The following is a 13,904-nucleotide window of genomic DNA, read 5'->3' as shown; positions in this document are numbered from 1 at the left end:
TGGTATACGGCCAAGAAGCGGTTATGCCTTGGGAGTTTGTCATTCCTAGTCTTAGGGTAGCTTCGCAAGAAGGATGGAATGGTAACCCCTTAACCGAACGTTTGTAAATCTTAGAAAAACTAGACGAAGAGAGACAGTTGGCTGTGCAAAATGCTCTTGTGGAAAAGGATAGGAGAAAGAAGTGGTTTGATCGCCATGTGAAGGATAAGGACATCAAATTTGGTGATAAAGTCCTTATGTATGGAGTACGTAAAGAGAAGAAAAAGTTGAAATATGCTGGTAAAGGACCATCTAGAGTATGTGAAATTACCCCACAAGGTACCCTTCGTGTGGAAACTCTTGATGGAGTTGAAACCATTGGATTCCTCAATGGGAGTAAATTCAAAAGATATTATGATCCTTTAAGCCAAGAAGAACTACGGGCCATTCATCAAAAGAAGGCCGCCAAAGCACAAACCGAGTTAAACAAGATACAAGCTCAAGCTGAGGCTAAGGAGTGACAACAACGTATAAGACAAAAACGAGAGGCTAACCTTGGAGTCACAAATGCATTCCACGTGGAAATCGAAGAGGATGGGTTGGACTCTGACACACCTCTACGATGCCCTATTGAGTTAAATAGTGCCTATGGAAAAGTGCTATATAACGCATTATTGGACACGGGTGCTAAATATAATCTGCTATCCTATGGGGTGTGGTGTCAGTTAGGGAAGCCACCTCTATCTGAGAGTATTATCCAAGTCAAGGGTGTCAACAAGAAAAAAACTACGATTTTTGGAATCTGGCACACTTCTGTCAGTTATGACAATGGAATTGTAGCTCAAGACTTTTTGGTCATGCCTACTGGAACTATAGAGGGTAATATAAACCTAGGCCGCACGTGGATGATAGCCACCAAATGCACTATTGATTGGGGGACTGGGGGTGTTACAATGCAAAAACCAACTCTTAGCCCTACCACTCAAGCCATAGTCCCTGAGATATTGCCTAAGGAAATAAAACCCAAGACATTGCATGTCCAGGAGGTTGAACCATACGTCCCCATAGCCCAACTCTCTAGAGCTTCAATTGATGTAGTTGAAAGAAAGCTTGAGACACACAAGAACCATCCTAATATAACAGAGAAAACATACAAGTGGGTCCCTAAAGCTTCTGTAGTGAGCATGGTTGATGCAAAAAAACAGAAACCTCGTAAGAACCGTCCCACTCACTCCAAGAAATGTAAAGAAACGTTGCGTTGGATTCCTAAACGACTATTGGAAGCCCAAGGATACTATGAAGGAAATGATCAAATCTGGGTGCCCAAACGTAAAGTGTACTCTTACCTGTCACCTGGCCCATGTAAACCCAATCCTGTGGCTCCAAAACAAATTGAAAATCGCGGAAAGGAAAAAATCATGGAATGTTACACACCCGCTCTAGAGCTAGTTTGGGTACCAAAGAAAGAACGATTTGTTCCACCTAGCTCAGGGAAATCAATTGAAGCTTCTTGCTCTTCATGTAGCTCCTATATGCAAATAGAAGCTTCGACACAACCTCCACCTACCACTGTACATATCCATACAAGCACGAAAGAGTTTGCACCTCCCGGGGTAAGTTCACCACCTACAACAATGTTGCAAATAAACTCATGGGAGAGTACCTTACCACCCTTGCAACTAGATGAAATGCATAGGGCGGTCGAAAACTATTGGTTAAAGCCTTCACCCATAACAACTTGGAACAATTGGTTTCAAAAGGTGACGACCTCATTCCAAAAGGTATGATCTACCCAAGGAAGGGGGGAGTGTTTGCTAACATCAATCATTCACTCGCTCCCCTCTCAACCTTCCTCCCTGACCTCTCAATTCCAATCTTAGGGAATGTATATATATAGCCTTATACTCACAAAAAACAAAAATAGTAAAGAGCAAGAGCGACTAGCAACGAGAGAGCACCCTATCAGATCTTACATATAAGTCCAAATTCACCGTGTCAATTCAAGCAACACACAAAAAAAACTCTTATGTTTTAAAGGCCTAACCAAATCTATTTGTATTGTCAGAAATGGCTACTTCACCAGAGGCATGCACTTCTATTTTTGATGAAAGGTACCCTTTGTCTTTTCCTCAAGTGTTCTACGTATGCTACCCTATACTTTCTTGCGAATGTGATTTGATAGAGAGCCTTGCATGTGAGAGAAATTTTGAGGAGTTAGAATGGCTGATACGTCTATGGCTAACTAGTGATCCCTACCCAGTAGCGAATGTGTCTCCAGTGGCACATGCTTATTCTTTTGCACAAGATGAGTATCCACGCATCGCGAGGTTCTTGATTAGCATGCTTGCACAAGAGGATGATGAAGAGGAACTAATAGAAACCGAGGAAGACTATGGCCTCACGGACAACGATTTTATTTATCTAGATGATGAGGATAGAGGCCTAGCCTTAGGGTGGCCACCCGGTTTATATAATATTCTCTTTCCTTGATTCTAAAAGGGGTGACAGATAGGTAGGTTAGGGGTCTAGATTGTGTTTTGAGTTTGTTTTTTAGGAGTTTTAATTTTTCACACTGACATGCCTCCTAGAGGTATAGTGCCTGTTTTTGGATGTGTTAGGTAGGACTTATATGGATCTCCATCCACATGGCTGAGGACATCTGCTTCAATGAAATGAGCGACTCCATACCTCCAGGTGTACTACTTTCCATGATTCATGTTGGTGGATATGTGTAATTGCTAATAATGATTTTTCATGCTTTGTTTGAGTGCAATAGTTATGATTGTTATCTGCCATTATAGATGTATAAATTTGTCTTTGCTTAAGTTGATTGAACTCCAGTTTAATCTTATGGATGAACCTGGAGATTAGGAGACCGTGACTTTAGGTTAACTCATTTACTTGACCACTAGGCCTAGCTAATAAAATTATCCGAGTATTTTAGACCTTAAGAATGTTTTAGGCAGAGAAAGGCTTGCTCACTTAAACAACAAAAAACACTAGTGCGAATACCAAGGAAATGGAAGAAAAAAAAAAAACATAAGTGCCACAACTGAAAAATCTTACGCTGGAAGAGAAATCCTGGCTTGAATTGGTACTTCACTCACATGTATTGTCTATGGTACTAGAGCCCTAGAGGTTCCCAATGTGGGCGCTTTTCCTTGAGAAGCAAAAAACCCTGGACATACAAAATAATCACACACGTCACATGATTGTGACCCAAAGTAAAAAAGTATTAAAAATAAAAATAAAAAAATTATAAAAGAAAGAAAAATTAAAAGAATTCCATTGAGCTTACAGTTAACATTTCAAGCTTTTGTTTGCAGTTGTGAGAGCGAGTTGGCTAATCAAAGCTGAAAAGCATAATTAGGGAATCTTGCATTTAGATAATCTTCTTAGCTTAGCTAGTACTAGAGTAGTTGTTTTAACCATAGTCATAGCTATCTAATTGATAGACTCACCCATAAGCTCAAAACTCTTGATTAATTAATTTACTCAAAGTGCAATTTATTTCTCCTTAATGGCAGTCTAACATTTCATAAATCTTGCATTTACTCATTTCCACATGTACTTTACATTCCCCTCATGATTTATGGCAATATAATTCCGCTTGCTAAAACAGTGACTTTGCCTTGCAGATTCAAATCTAGATGCTCTACAACATGGACATACCAAACTTCAACTCAATAGCTTCCGAGGACGGAATCTACATCAGGAAGGGGGGCAATGTTAACCCTCGTGGCTCACGGACACCCTATCGCCTACGACGGACACCGTAACCGTATTATTTATTTAAGTAGAGTCAGGCACCGGGCTTGTCGGTCCAATAGGGAAAGGTAGAGTGATCACTGATGAGAGGCGCACTCTAACACGAACATGCTAGGGTTAGTTGGCTAAGCATGGGCGCCCAAGTGTGAATGGGGTGAGCTCACATAAAAGCCAATTAAACCTAAAATTGAGTCATTCTCTCATTGTGCAATAGAAGCTGTTCTTGCTCCATCTCCACCTTCTCCTTCACCATCTCCTTGTGTGTGTGTGTGCGTGTGAGAGAGAGAGAGAGAGTGTGTGAGAGTGTGTGTGCGATCGAGCGTTGCGGCGGCATGACGGCGGCGAGGCGGTTGAGCGCGGCGTAGCGGCGTCTCCCTCTTCTTCACGGTGCGGAAATCCTTCATTCGCAACTACGCAGGAAGGTGAGTGACACACCGTTCTTCCTTGTGAGCTTGTCTGTTGTATGACTATGTGCTAGGAGCCTTTGTGGCTCGCACACGGCACGTAGCAAGTCTCTAGACGTGACAAATGTTGTCAAGATTCCTCCCAGAAATAGCCCCAGCTATCCTTGGTCTTGATTTTCTAGTACTTACCATCTTCGTCCATTGTCTCCTCATCCTTGGTGCAAGATGGAGTAATTGGGGCCAGGTTATCTTTGGACCCTGCATTAATACATCCTGAACTAGGTCATATGGTTTAGCATACTCACCCAGTGAAAAATCCACAATGTTGATCTTTCGTCGAGGCTTAGATGCTTGCTTGCTAGACTCTCCTTTTCCTTTCATCTTCTCATCCCGTTGAGAGGCTTCTTTGTGCCTCGCATGCTTCACTCCCATGGCATCCACCTCCTCTACTTTTAATTTCCCTTTGTTCTTATCTTTGATCGTCTCTTCTACCTGTCCCTTCCATTTAGCTTCCAGGCTAATGACACTCACTACTTGGTTTCCAGCAGGTGATGGAGGTAGCGGTGGAATGAGAGGTTGCGGTGGTGGCGGTGGTTGTATGGGTGGTTGAAGGATTTGGATCGGTGGAATCAGCCTTGGTTGCCTGGGCGGTGGTGGTCTTGCCCTTGGTGGAGATATTTGATTCTGTCTTCCTCCTCTATTGAAGTTCTGCCTTCTCGGATGTGGGCAGTAATACATGCCATGGCCGTCCTCCCCACAATTGTAGCAGTGGTATTCTTGGTCTTGCCTTCATTGTCCTCTCCCTTGCTCTTGATTTCGGTTTTGTGCATGCCCTTGTTGCACCAAATGCATGGATAGACTTTCAAGATGAGTAGTGATGCGACTCAAAAGGTCTTGCTGCTCTTCTGATGCCTCTTGTGGTTGAGTTCTCTGAGCAGCTCTTGCAGTCACTGGGGTTAGTCGGACCGAGCTCGATTCCTCTGACTTGTTGACTCTTGCTTGCATGCACAGCTTCTTGTCTTTAAGGCAGGCTACTTCCACTTTCAACTCATACATTGCAGGGAATCTCCCCTTTACCTTCTCTTTAAGCAGCGACCATAGGCCAACAATGAAACGGTCCTTCTTTAGGAAATTAGGTGCTCCTTCACCTTCCTCTAGTGAGTCAACCCATCACTCCCACAAATCCACAAACTTGGATTCATAAGTGGCATACTCTAGCAGACCTCCCTGCTTTAACTCTATTAGCAGCTGCCATAACGTTTTTGAGGTAGTGCCTTCACCAAACCTCTTCACAAATGAAACACGTAGTAGGTCCCATGCATCCTTGGTAGCTTGGGGCAAAGCATTGTACCAAGGCTTGGCCTCTACTTTCATCAGTAGAGGAAAAATTTACAGTCATGAGCCATTGTCATCCTTATTGGAAACCACACAAGCGATATCAAAGTTATCCAAAAAATCGGTGTTGACGTCTTCTCCCTGCTTGCCACTGAATGTAGGAAAAGAGAAACTTTCCATGATAGTAAATCAATGAGCAGACAATCACAAACTCTTTTTTTTTTTTTGGGAATGACTTAGTGATTCATAAAGGTTTATACATGGGTGGAAAACTTGAGCAGGAGCTAAGAAGAGCGCAAGGCTAGAATAAAATAAAGATGCTTACATCAAAAGAGTGGTAGTAATCAAGAAGGGGCAAGATGATGGGACATGGGGATCTAAGGATTTCATCAAGCATCTCTTCTCCAAATAGGAAAACAATCTTTTGTTGGTAGAATATCTTCCTATCAATGTACACGTTTACATGCATGTGCTGCAAGAAACGGAAAGGAAAGACTTCTGGCCTATTGTTGTTATCCATGTTGGGTGTAGGGAAAGGCTTTGACCACTAGAGTTGCATACCTTAAGTGTTGACAAGGTGACACCTTCACCACAGGCCTCTACTTCTTGTTGAAGTCCACATAATATTCCATATTGGGTTCAAAACAGACTGGGCGAGAAGAGTCTACCTCAATCGGCTTTCCCATGCGACGGTGATGCTTGGGTGGTCGTACTTGACTTGAACTCTCTAGGCCTAGCTAGAGCATAGGCCCACTTGCTTCCACCAAATGCTTTAGGATTTGTGGCTTGGACTTTGTGCTTGATGTAGTTGATGACTCTTCTCTGACCGGTGGAGAGAAAACACTTGGTGCTACACAAAATCTAATTGATGTGAGAGTGCTGATGCGGTTCTCAAAAGCAAAACTCACCGTTCTTTCTTCTCCTCATCTGTCGGCACTCATTGTTGACAGAATGGTTTGGCTGACAGCAGTGATGACATTTTGTAGCCCTCCCACTTGATGCTCTTGATTTGCGATTAGCACGAGAAATGCAAGATGGGGAGGTTACCTCTTGGATATCGACGACGCTACAACCTGGTGGTAGAACTTTGATGAAGGCCTTGAGTGCTTCTACAGTCTCCTCTTCTTCAGTCCTCCAGTTTGAAAAAATCTTGTAGCCACTTGTCCATGACTGATGGCATGCATTGCTACTATTTGTTGGCTGAAGGTCTTTGCATATCCCTTCTCAGTGGGGGAACCAAATGACAAGTGCAAAGAGCAAAATGGGCCCCGACGGCCTCAACGCCACGGTAAGTGAATAGGGGGCGCCACCTGGCTTTGAGTGGCTAGGAAACAAACAACAGTGAATTAAAATAGCACAAATTCTACACACCGTAGAGAAGGAGAGAGAGAGAGAGAGAGAGAGAGAGAGAGAGAGAGAGAGAGAGAGAGAGAGAGAGAGAGAGAGAGAGAGAGAGAGAGAGAGAGAGAGAGAGAGAGAGAGAGAGAGAGAGAGAGCGTATTGAGATGTAGGTGATGAAAATACCTCGGGATATGAGGGAAACTTGATTCAAAGCGATATTTACAGAAAACCTTAGTTTCGGCGAGATGGCAACTGTGGTGATAGAGAGAGATAGAGAGAGATAGTGAGAGATAGAGAGCCTATAGTGCGTTCTCTAGAAATAATTCCATATACACGGAGATTCTACTCTTGTGTGTGTGCGACAACCTTGGAGCCAGGGTGTGTAAATGGCTTCCTTCTCAAGTGCTGACTCCCAAGTGTTGCCCCGATAGTGACCTCTCAGTGCCCTTTTATAGGTGCAGGCTGCATTAGTTTAGGATAATCAATTAGGTTAGGGCCCTAATCAGGAGAGACAAAGCAAAGAGTTGGGTCCCAAATGGTTGACCCTTGCTTTGTCTTAGGAGAAGGTGGGCCTTTGTGACCATCACCTAAAGAGAGGTGGCAATATACAATTGGTTTTTTATACAAGATTTTGGCTTGACAATGGGAAAATAGATTACCCTATGGATATTTACTGCGAAGATGCATTGTGGGCGTGATGCCGGTGAATGGCGAGCTTTGCTGGTGCATTGGTGTAGCATGCTCGCTAGTTTCAGGGCCGGCCGGGGCATGCCTTCGATTTCATTTCTTGAATCGTGGTCGCCATTGCGTGATTTGGCGTCTTTTTGTTGTTGTGTTGGGCGTCGATGTCGAGCTTCTTCTTTGTTTTCTCCTTCTTGTGCATGTGTATGACATGTTGTGTTTGTTTGATTGTGTGCATGCAAGTGTAATGCACTCGTGTATGTATGTGCATGTGCTCGTAAGTGCGTATGTGCATGTGTGGGTGTATGTAACTATGTGAGGGTCTAGGTGCTTGTGAGTGTGTGTGCATATGTATATGGGGTTGTGTGTGGGTGCGTCAGTGTGTGTGTGTCGACAAGAGTGTGTGTGGGAACGAGAGAAAGAGAGAGATATTTATTTATTTTTTTCAATAATTTTCACATGTTGGATTTGACCGACTACAAAGAACGAGGGAGAGAGGGCATGAGTGAGGAGAGCAAGAGGCTGAGGGGGTGAGAGGGGCATGGGAGTGTGTGTGTGTGTGTGTGTGTGTGTTTGTAGAGGTAGGTGTGTGTGTGTGTGTGTAGGTAACGAGGGAGAGAGAGAGCTTATGCACCCTATCTCGGTCGACCACAAAGAACGAGAGAGAGAGTGAGAGAGAGAGAGAGAGAGAGAGAGAGAGAGAGAGAGAGAGAGAGAGAGAGAGAGAGAGAGAGAGAGAGAGAGAGAGAGAGAGAGAGAGAGAGAGAGAGAGAGAGAGAGAGAGAATGAGAGATGGGGAGAGAGCAAGAGGCTGAGGGGGGGAGAAAGATGGGGTATGTGTGTGTGTGTGTGTGTGTGTAGGTAACGAGGGAGAGAGAGAGCTTATGCACCCTATGGGATGCCGACCAAAGAAGGAGAGAGGGAGAGTCAACGGGAGTGAGGGAGAGAGAGGGGGAGCGCATTGCCATGCTGAGAACGCGAGAGGGATAAAGTGGGGTCTGAAAGAGGGGGAGAGAGAGAGAGACTTTTTGGTGCTTATGCATGGTGGGCTTAAGGGGGGGAGAGAGAGAGAGAGAGAGAGAGAGAGAGAGAGAGAGAGAGAGAGAGAGAGAGAGAGAGAGAGAGAGAGAGAGAGAGAGAGAGAGAGAGAGAGAGAGAGAGAGAATTTATGCGCCCATTGAGCTGGTTACACAGAGAGTGAGAGAGAGGGAGATTGTGTGAACGAGAGGGAGTGTGAGTGAGTGAGAGAGAGAGAGACTAGCTTGAATAATGGATGAGAGGGAGAGAGACAATTGTCCCATGCATGGAAGCCCCCTGTGGGTTGACGAATGAGAGGGAGAGAGAGGAATTCCGGCTGCAAGTGTTAATGAAGGAGGGAGAGGGGGGTGAGGGTGGTACCAAGGGAGGGGCGGCTCACTGTGGGCATATGCATGGGAGGGAAGAGAGTGGCGGGATGGCAGTAGCAAAAAGAGAACATTTTGTTAATTTTTTTAATATTACCAAGCTCGCCTTTTTGGTTTGGTTCCCGCGTCCGCGGCTTTGCGAAAGCCGGCCATCAACATATTTGAGGAAGTTTATGTAACATAGCCTCACAGTTTTTTCATTAAAGGGTAGGAAGATAAAGTGTGCAAATGTAAGAAGGATTTGTATGGGTTGAACAAATCTCCTCGTATTTGGTATGAGAAGGCTGACACTCATTTGGTCAAACGAGGATTTTGAAACAGTCCAACAGAAAGCACATTGTATGTAAAGCGTGAGAATGATGTACTTCTCATTGTGGTTCTCTATGTGGATGATTTGTTGATCATTGGACCAAATAAGAGACATATTTGTGAATTTAAGGCTGATTTCAATGCTACTTTCAAGATGAAATATTTGGGGCTTTTGAATCATTACTTAGGTATACAGTTTAAGCAGTGTGATGGTAGTATTTCCGTGTGTAAGACAAGTTACATAGAGACATTATTATGTAACTTTGTACTTGAGGATTGCAAACCTATTTCCACTCCCATGGAAATAGGTTTGAAATTGAGTCTTCATGATGCTAGTGATCTTGCTGATGTCATTGTTTACCAGACTGTTGTTGGCTACCTTGTTTATGTATGCAACACAAGGCCATATATTCAGTTTTTAGTCTCACAAGTCATCATATTCATGCATAGCCCAGGGTCTAAGCATTGGCAAGTTTTCAAGATATTTTTTCGCTACTTGAGTGGCACTTTACACCTTGTCTTGTTTTATCCCAAGGTGGGATCATTGCCGCCAGACTTACACGATTTTTTGGACTCAGATTGAGTTGGTTGTTTTGACATGCAAGTGTCCACAAGTGGTTTTTGTTTCATGCTTGGTAGTTCATGTATCTCATGCTTGAGATAGAAGCAACCTACTATGGCCACTTCTAGTTGTGAGGTTGAGTACATGGTAGTCTTCACAACTACGGTTTAGTATGTATGGCTCAAACACCTTATGGATGATTTGGGTGTTGGACAAGACACTGCCAACACTATCTACACTGATAGTCATAGTGCATTGGCAATTGCAAAAAACCCAGTTTTTCATGCTCCCACAAAGCACATTGAGGTGCATTAGCACTATGTTAGGGAGAGGCTCTCAGTACGAGAGACTAGCTTGGATTATGTGCCAACAGAAGACAACCTTGCAGATATTTTTACAAAGGAATTATCTCGTGAGAAGTTTGAAGCTTTCTGCAAAGCTTTGGACTTACTCCCCTTTGTGGATTGATAATGTCCTCAGGACATTGCACTTCCCTATACTCAATTTGAAGCCTCTCATTCACCATATCACTCCCAGGGGGGATTTGTTACCATATACATGTGGTAGTGATGTGTGTGAACACACTTAGGACAGTCGGGACTTTTTTCTCTCAATAGGAGGTTTTTTCCCCGTGCATTTTATATACCTCCATCACTCTAGGGCTATTTATGTTTCCATTACACACTAAGTAATACACTCTCTATTGTGTGCCTTGATCTTACTTTGTCCCCTCTCTCTCAAAGGGGAATGGAAGACACTTGTCCAAAGGCTACCTTTATTGCTTGAAATGACTTAGGCTTGTGATTGGCTAGGCTTGACATGAGCCAATGAGATTTAAGTATGATCTACAAGGAGGGGCGACCCAAGCAAGGAGGGGGTGTGCTTGACCATATACCCTCTCTTACACACTCACACACTACTCTCATTATCATGGTGTGAAGCAAGAACTTCATCTCCTTCTCCAAGCTTGTTGAGAAGTTGAGAGCCTACACTAACACCTCTTGGCTATGGAATGCAAATCCAACCAAGATCCATGCTCCAAAGAAAAATCTTGCCATCTTCGTCATCTCCATTACTATGCTACTATGCTATGCTAAGCTACAAGGGTAATACAAGTGAGGAGACTATTTCTTTCTTGTATGGTATTTCTTCTTCCTTTTCCCTTCCCTCAGTCCCTGCTAGCTCTCTCTACCTTTGAATGTGTTTGAGTTCTTGGGATTGAGGCTGAGGATATGTTAATTCTTTTGCGAGTTAATTAAAGGCATAATTTTGATGTATGAATTCTAACATCTTCATTGCACCAACGAGGTCTCAAGGAAAACAAGCTTGTATTGTACCAAGTCTCTTTTTATGGAGGAATCTATAATACAAAATCCTTTTGAAGGGGGGGTCGGCTCCACATAAATCCGGTCCTCAACTATTGTCAATTTCTTCTCTCTCTTTTACAAGTATTGTTCATGCCAAGATAATTAGGTGTATTGTTTATCTTGCTACCTTGAATCAATTACTCTTCTTATGCTCTTTAAGAGTTCTCTTCAAGGAAATGCTCACTTTTGTTATTTCAATTTCCTCTATAGTCAATGGTATAGCCATATGCCATTACATTAGTATTAGAGCTACTGGTTTCTGTTTTCTTGCTTAAGAAGAGAGGTCCTTAAGTTGTCCATGAAAGGTTGGAATTGTTCATTGCAAGAGGGTAAGTGGGACAGGGATCTATTATCTTGGTTGAAAAGGACTTAGTTTGAGGTAAAATGTTGGGAACTATAGACTTAATAATGGAGTCTTTCAAGGCTTGCCTTTGGCTTAACCATTATTGAGCAGTACTAGCAAGCTCAACAGGAACCACAATCGATCAAGAAATGTTAGACCCTCTCCACTAATCCTTTCAACCAACAGTCTCTAGACCACGGGTGTGGCTGCTAGAGAGCTAATTAGTTAGCATTGTTGACAATATTAAAGAGTAACAACTAAGGTTTTTAAGGGTACCAAAGCACAAAGTAGAATATACATAAGTTTTGTTAGCATGGTTGACAATAATAAAGAGAGTAGAATGAATATTGGCAATTTTGATTTTGCACATGAAGGTGCTAATGATGATGCTCCAATGTATGTGAACTATCTTGTTACTAGGTTGAAACAAGCTATGGGCAAAGAAGAGAGAGATCTTAGGAAGCCTCTTGTTGAGACTTCCAAAAGAAGGCTCTCTCCATTAAGATAAGAGGAGGAATATAGTGAATGAGAAAGAAGTGAATCTTGGAATTCCTTTGAAGATGTGGCTCCACAAAGACGATGGTCTCAAAGATCCCCAACTCCTTCCAAGAGGAAAAGATCATCATATAGTCCTTCTCCTTGTCACTCTGAAAGGGAAGACAAGAAACGAAGGAAGAAAAAGGAAAGAAAGAGGTCACCCTCTTCTCCTTCTTAGTCATCTTCCTCCTCTTTTGATGAAAGCAGCAACTATTCTCCTAGAGAATACAAGAGGAGGGGACATCACAAATCCTATGCTTCTTAGAAAAGGTTCTATAAGCTTAAGAAGTTCAAAGAGGGAGGAAAGACTATCTCTTTTCTCACCTATGATGGAACCTTTGGTGCTACTGACAAAGTTTTGGCCTTCATTCAGCAATTTGATGCGGTCATTGAAGCCGAGGGCTTCACACAGCCCTCCAAGATACGTCATGTATCTATGCACTTTCAAAAATCTTCTAAAAAATGGTGGGCTAGCCTTCGTGTTAATGGCGAAGCACCAAAGACATGGAAAACTCTACGAGTTTCCATCATGAAATAATTCCTTGCAATAAGCGACACCAAAGATAAATTGCTCACCGAATGGCTGAGTTTGAAGCTACTCTCCAACGAGTCTATCCACAAATATGTGGACATGTTTTGGGATTTACATCTCAAAGCTACAGTCTTTCAAAAGATAGACTTTGCCAAGCAAAAGCAACATTTTTTTTTTCCCCCAAGAAAGAGATCCTTCTCTTAGTTAATGAAACTGCCCATAGGGCTACAACCACCTCTACTAGTGAGGGCTACAAAAATCATAAGGGGAGACTCTCCCAATGAAAAAACAACATATGTACAATGAGGCTAAATCAGGAGATGGGAGGAGGGAAAATCCGCAAAGGTGGACAATAGTGTCATCTAAGCACACCCTGGACCATAGTGAAGAAAGTCCCAAGGTGCCAGAGTTGAAGGAACGCCTCTGTACGCTCCCGCATGTGGTCGGAGCTGCTCTAGAGCCAGCAGCTCTAGGCAGAAATTTTGAACAGTCTTTTCTGGTGGCACAATATGAGCCTCAAAGATGCTGAAGCAGCGATCCCGCTAGGGGGATTTCATATTTGCAAGCTTTTAAATTTGAGCTTTTGGAAAACATTATTTTTTATCTTTTTAATGCTTGTATTAGACTAATGATATCTTCAAATATTATTGTGGCATGAGAAAAGTCTACATTAGATTGTACAACTCTTCAATCACCAAACAATCAAATGTAACATGCATGCATGGTTTTGCTTGTGGGAATGCATCTGTTATTAGCCTAAAATGTAACTTTTAAAAAATCATCATTTTTAATTAGTTTTGGTTGAACATAATATTCTGAAGAATAGCCAACAACATACTTTAGAGGTCATTTTGATACTGCGAGTATTTTGGACATTGTGCATAAAAGCTCTGACTTAGTCTTATTCTTGTGTGTAAGGTCAAAGATCAATACTGAATGTTTTTGTGAACTACAATGTGTAAAATGTGCATCAGATATTCCAAAGGGGTAATCTGCATGAATGAAATGTTACAAGCAAAAGCTACTAGCTACAACATGAGGGAGGAGTTTGACATGAAGCATTTCTCTTGTTGTGGTTTATTAAAAGATGAATTTCATGAGAGACATGTTTTGGAGATAGCCATATGGCATGGAAAGGGGCCATTACAGATGGAGGGAAAAGGGGTTGTTTCCTCTAGAGGTTGCTAGTGTTATATGCTCTAACAGTCAAGGGAGAGAAAAAGCAAAAATAATTCAAATATCTAGAAGCAACATGTCCATAGTTGGTGTACAAACTAGGGAGGAGGCCGTGTGATGTAAGGTTTTACTTTTATATTATTATATGTTTTCTAACATAAATAAAC

The sequence above is a fragment of the Adiantum capillus-veneris genome, chromosome 17 (assembly GCF_014529385.1).
Source record: "Adiantum capillus-veneris isolate H3 chromosome 17, ASM1452938v2, whole genome shotgun sequence".
Lineage (NCBI taxonomy): Eukaryota > Viridiplantae > Streptophyta > Polypodiopsida > Polypodiales > Pteridaceae > Adiantum > Adiantum capillus-veneris.
Note: the sequence above shows the minus strand (reverse complement) of the source record.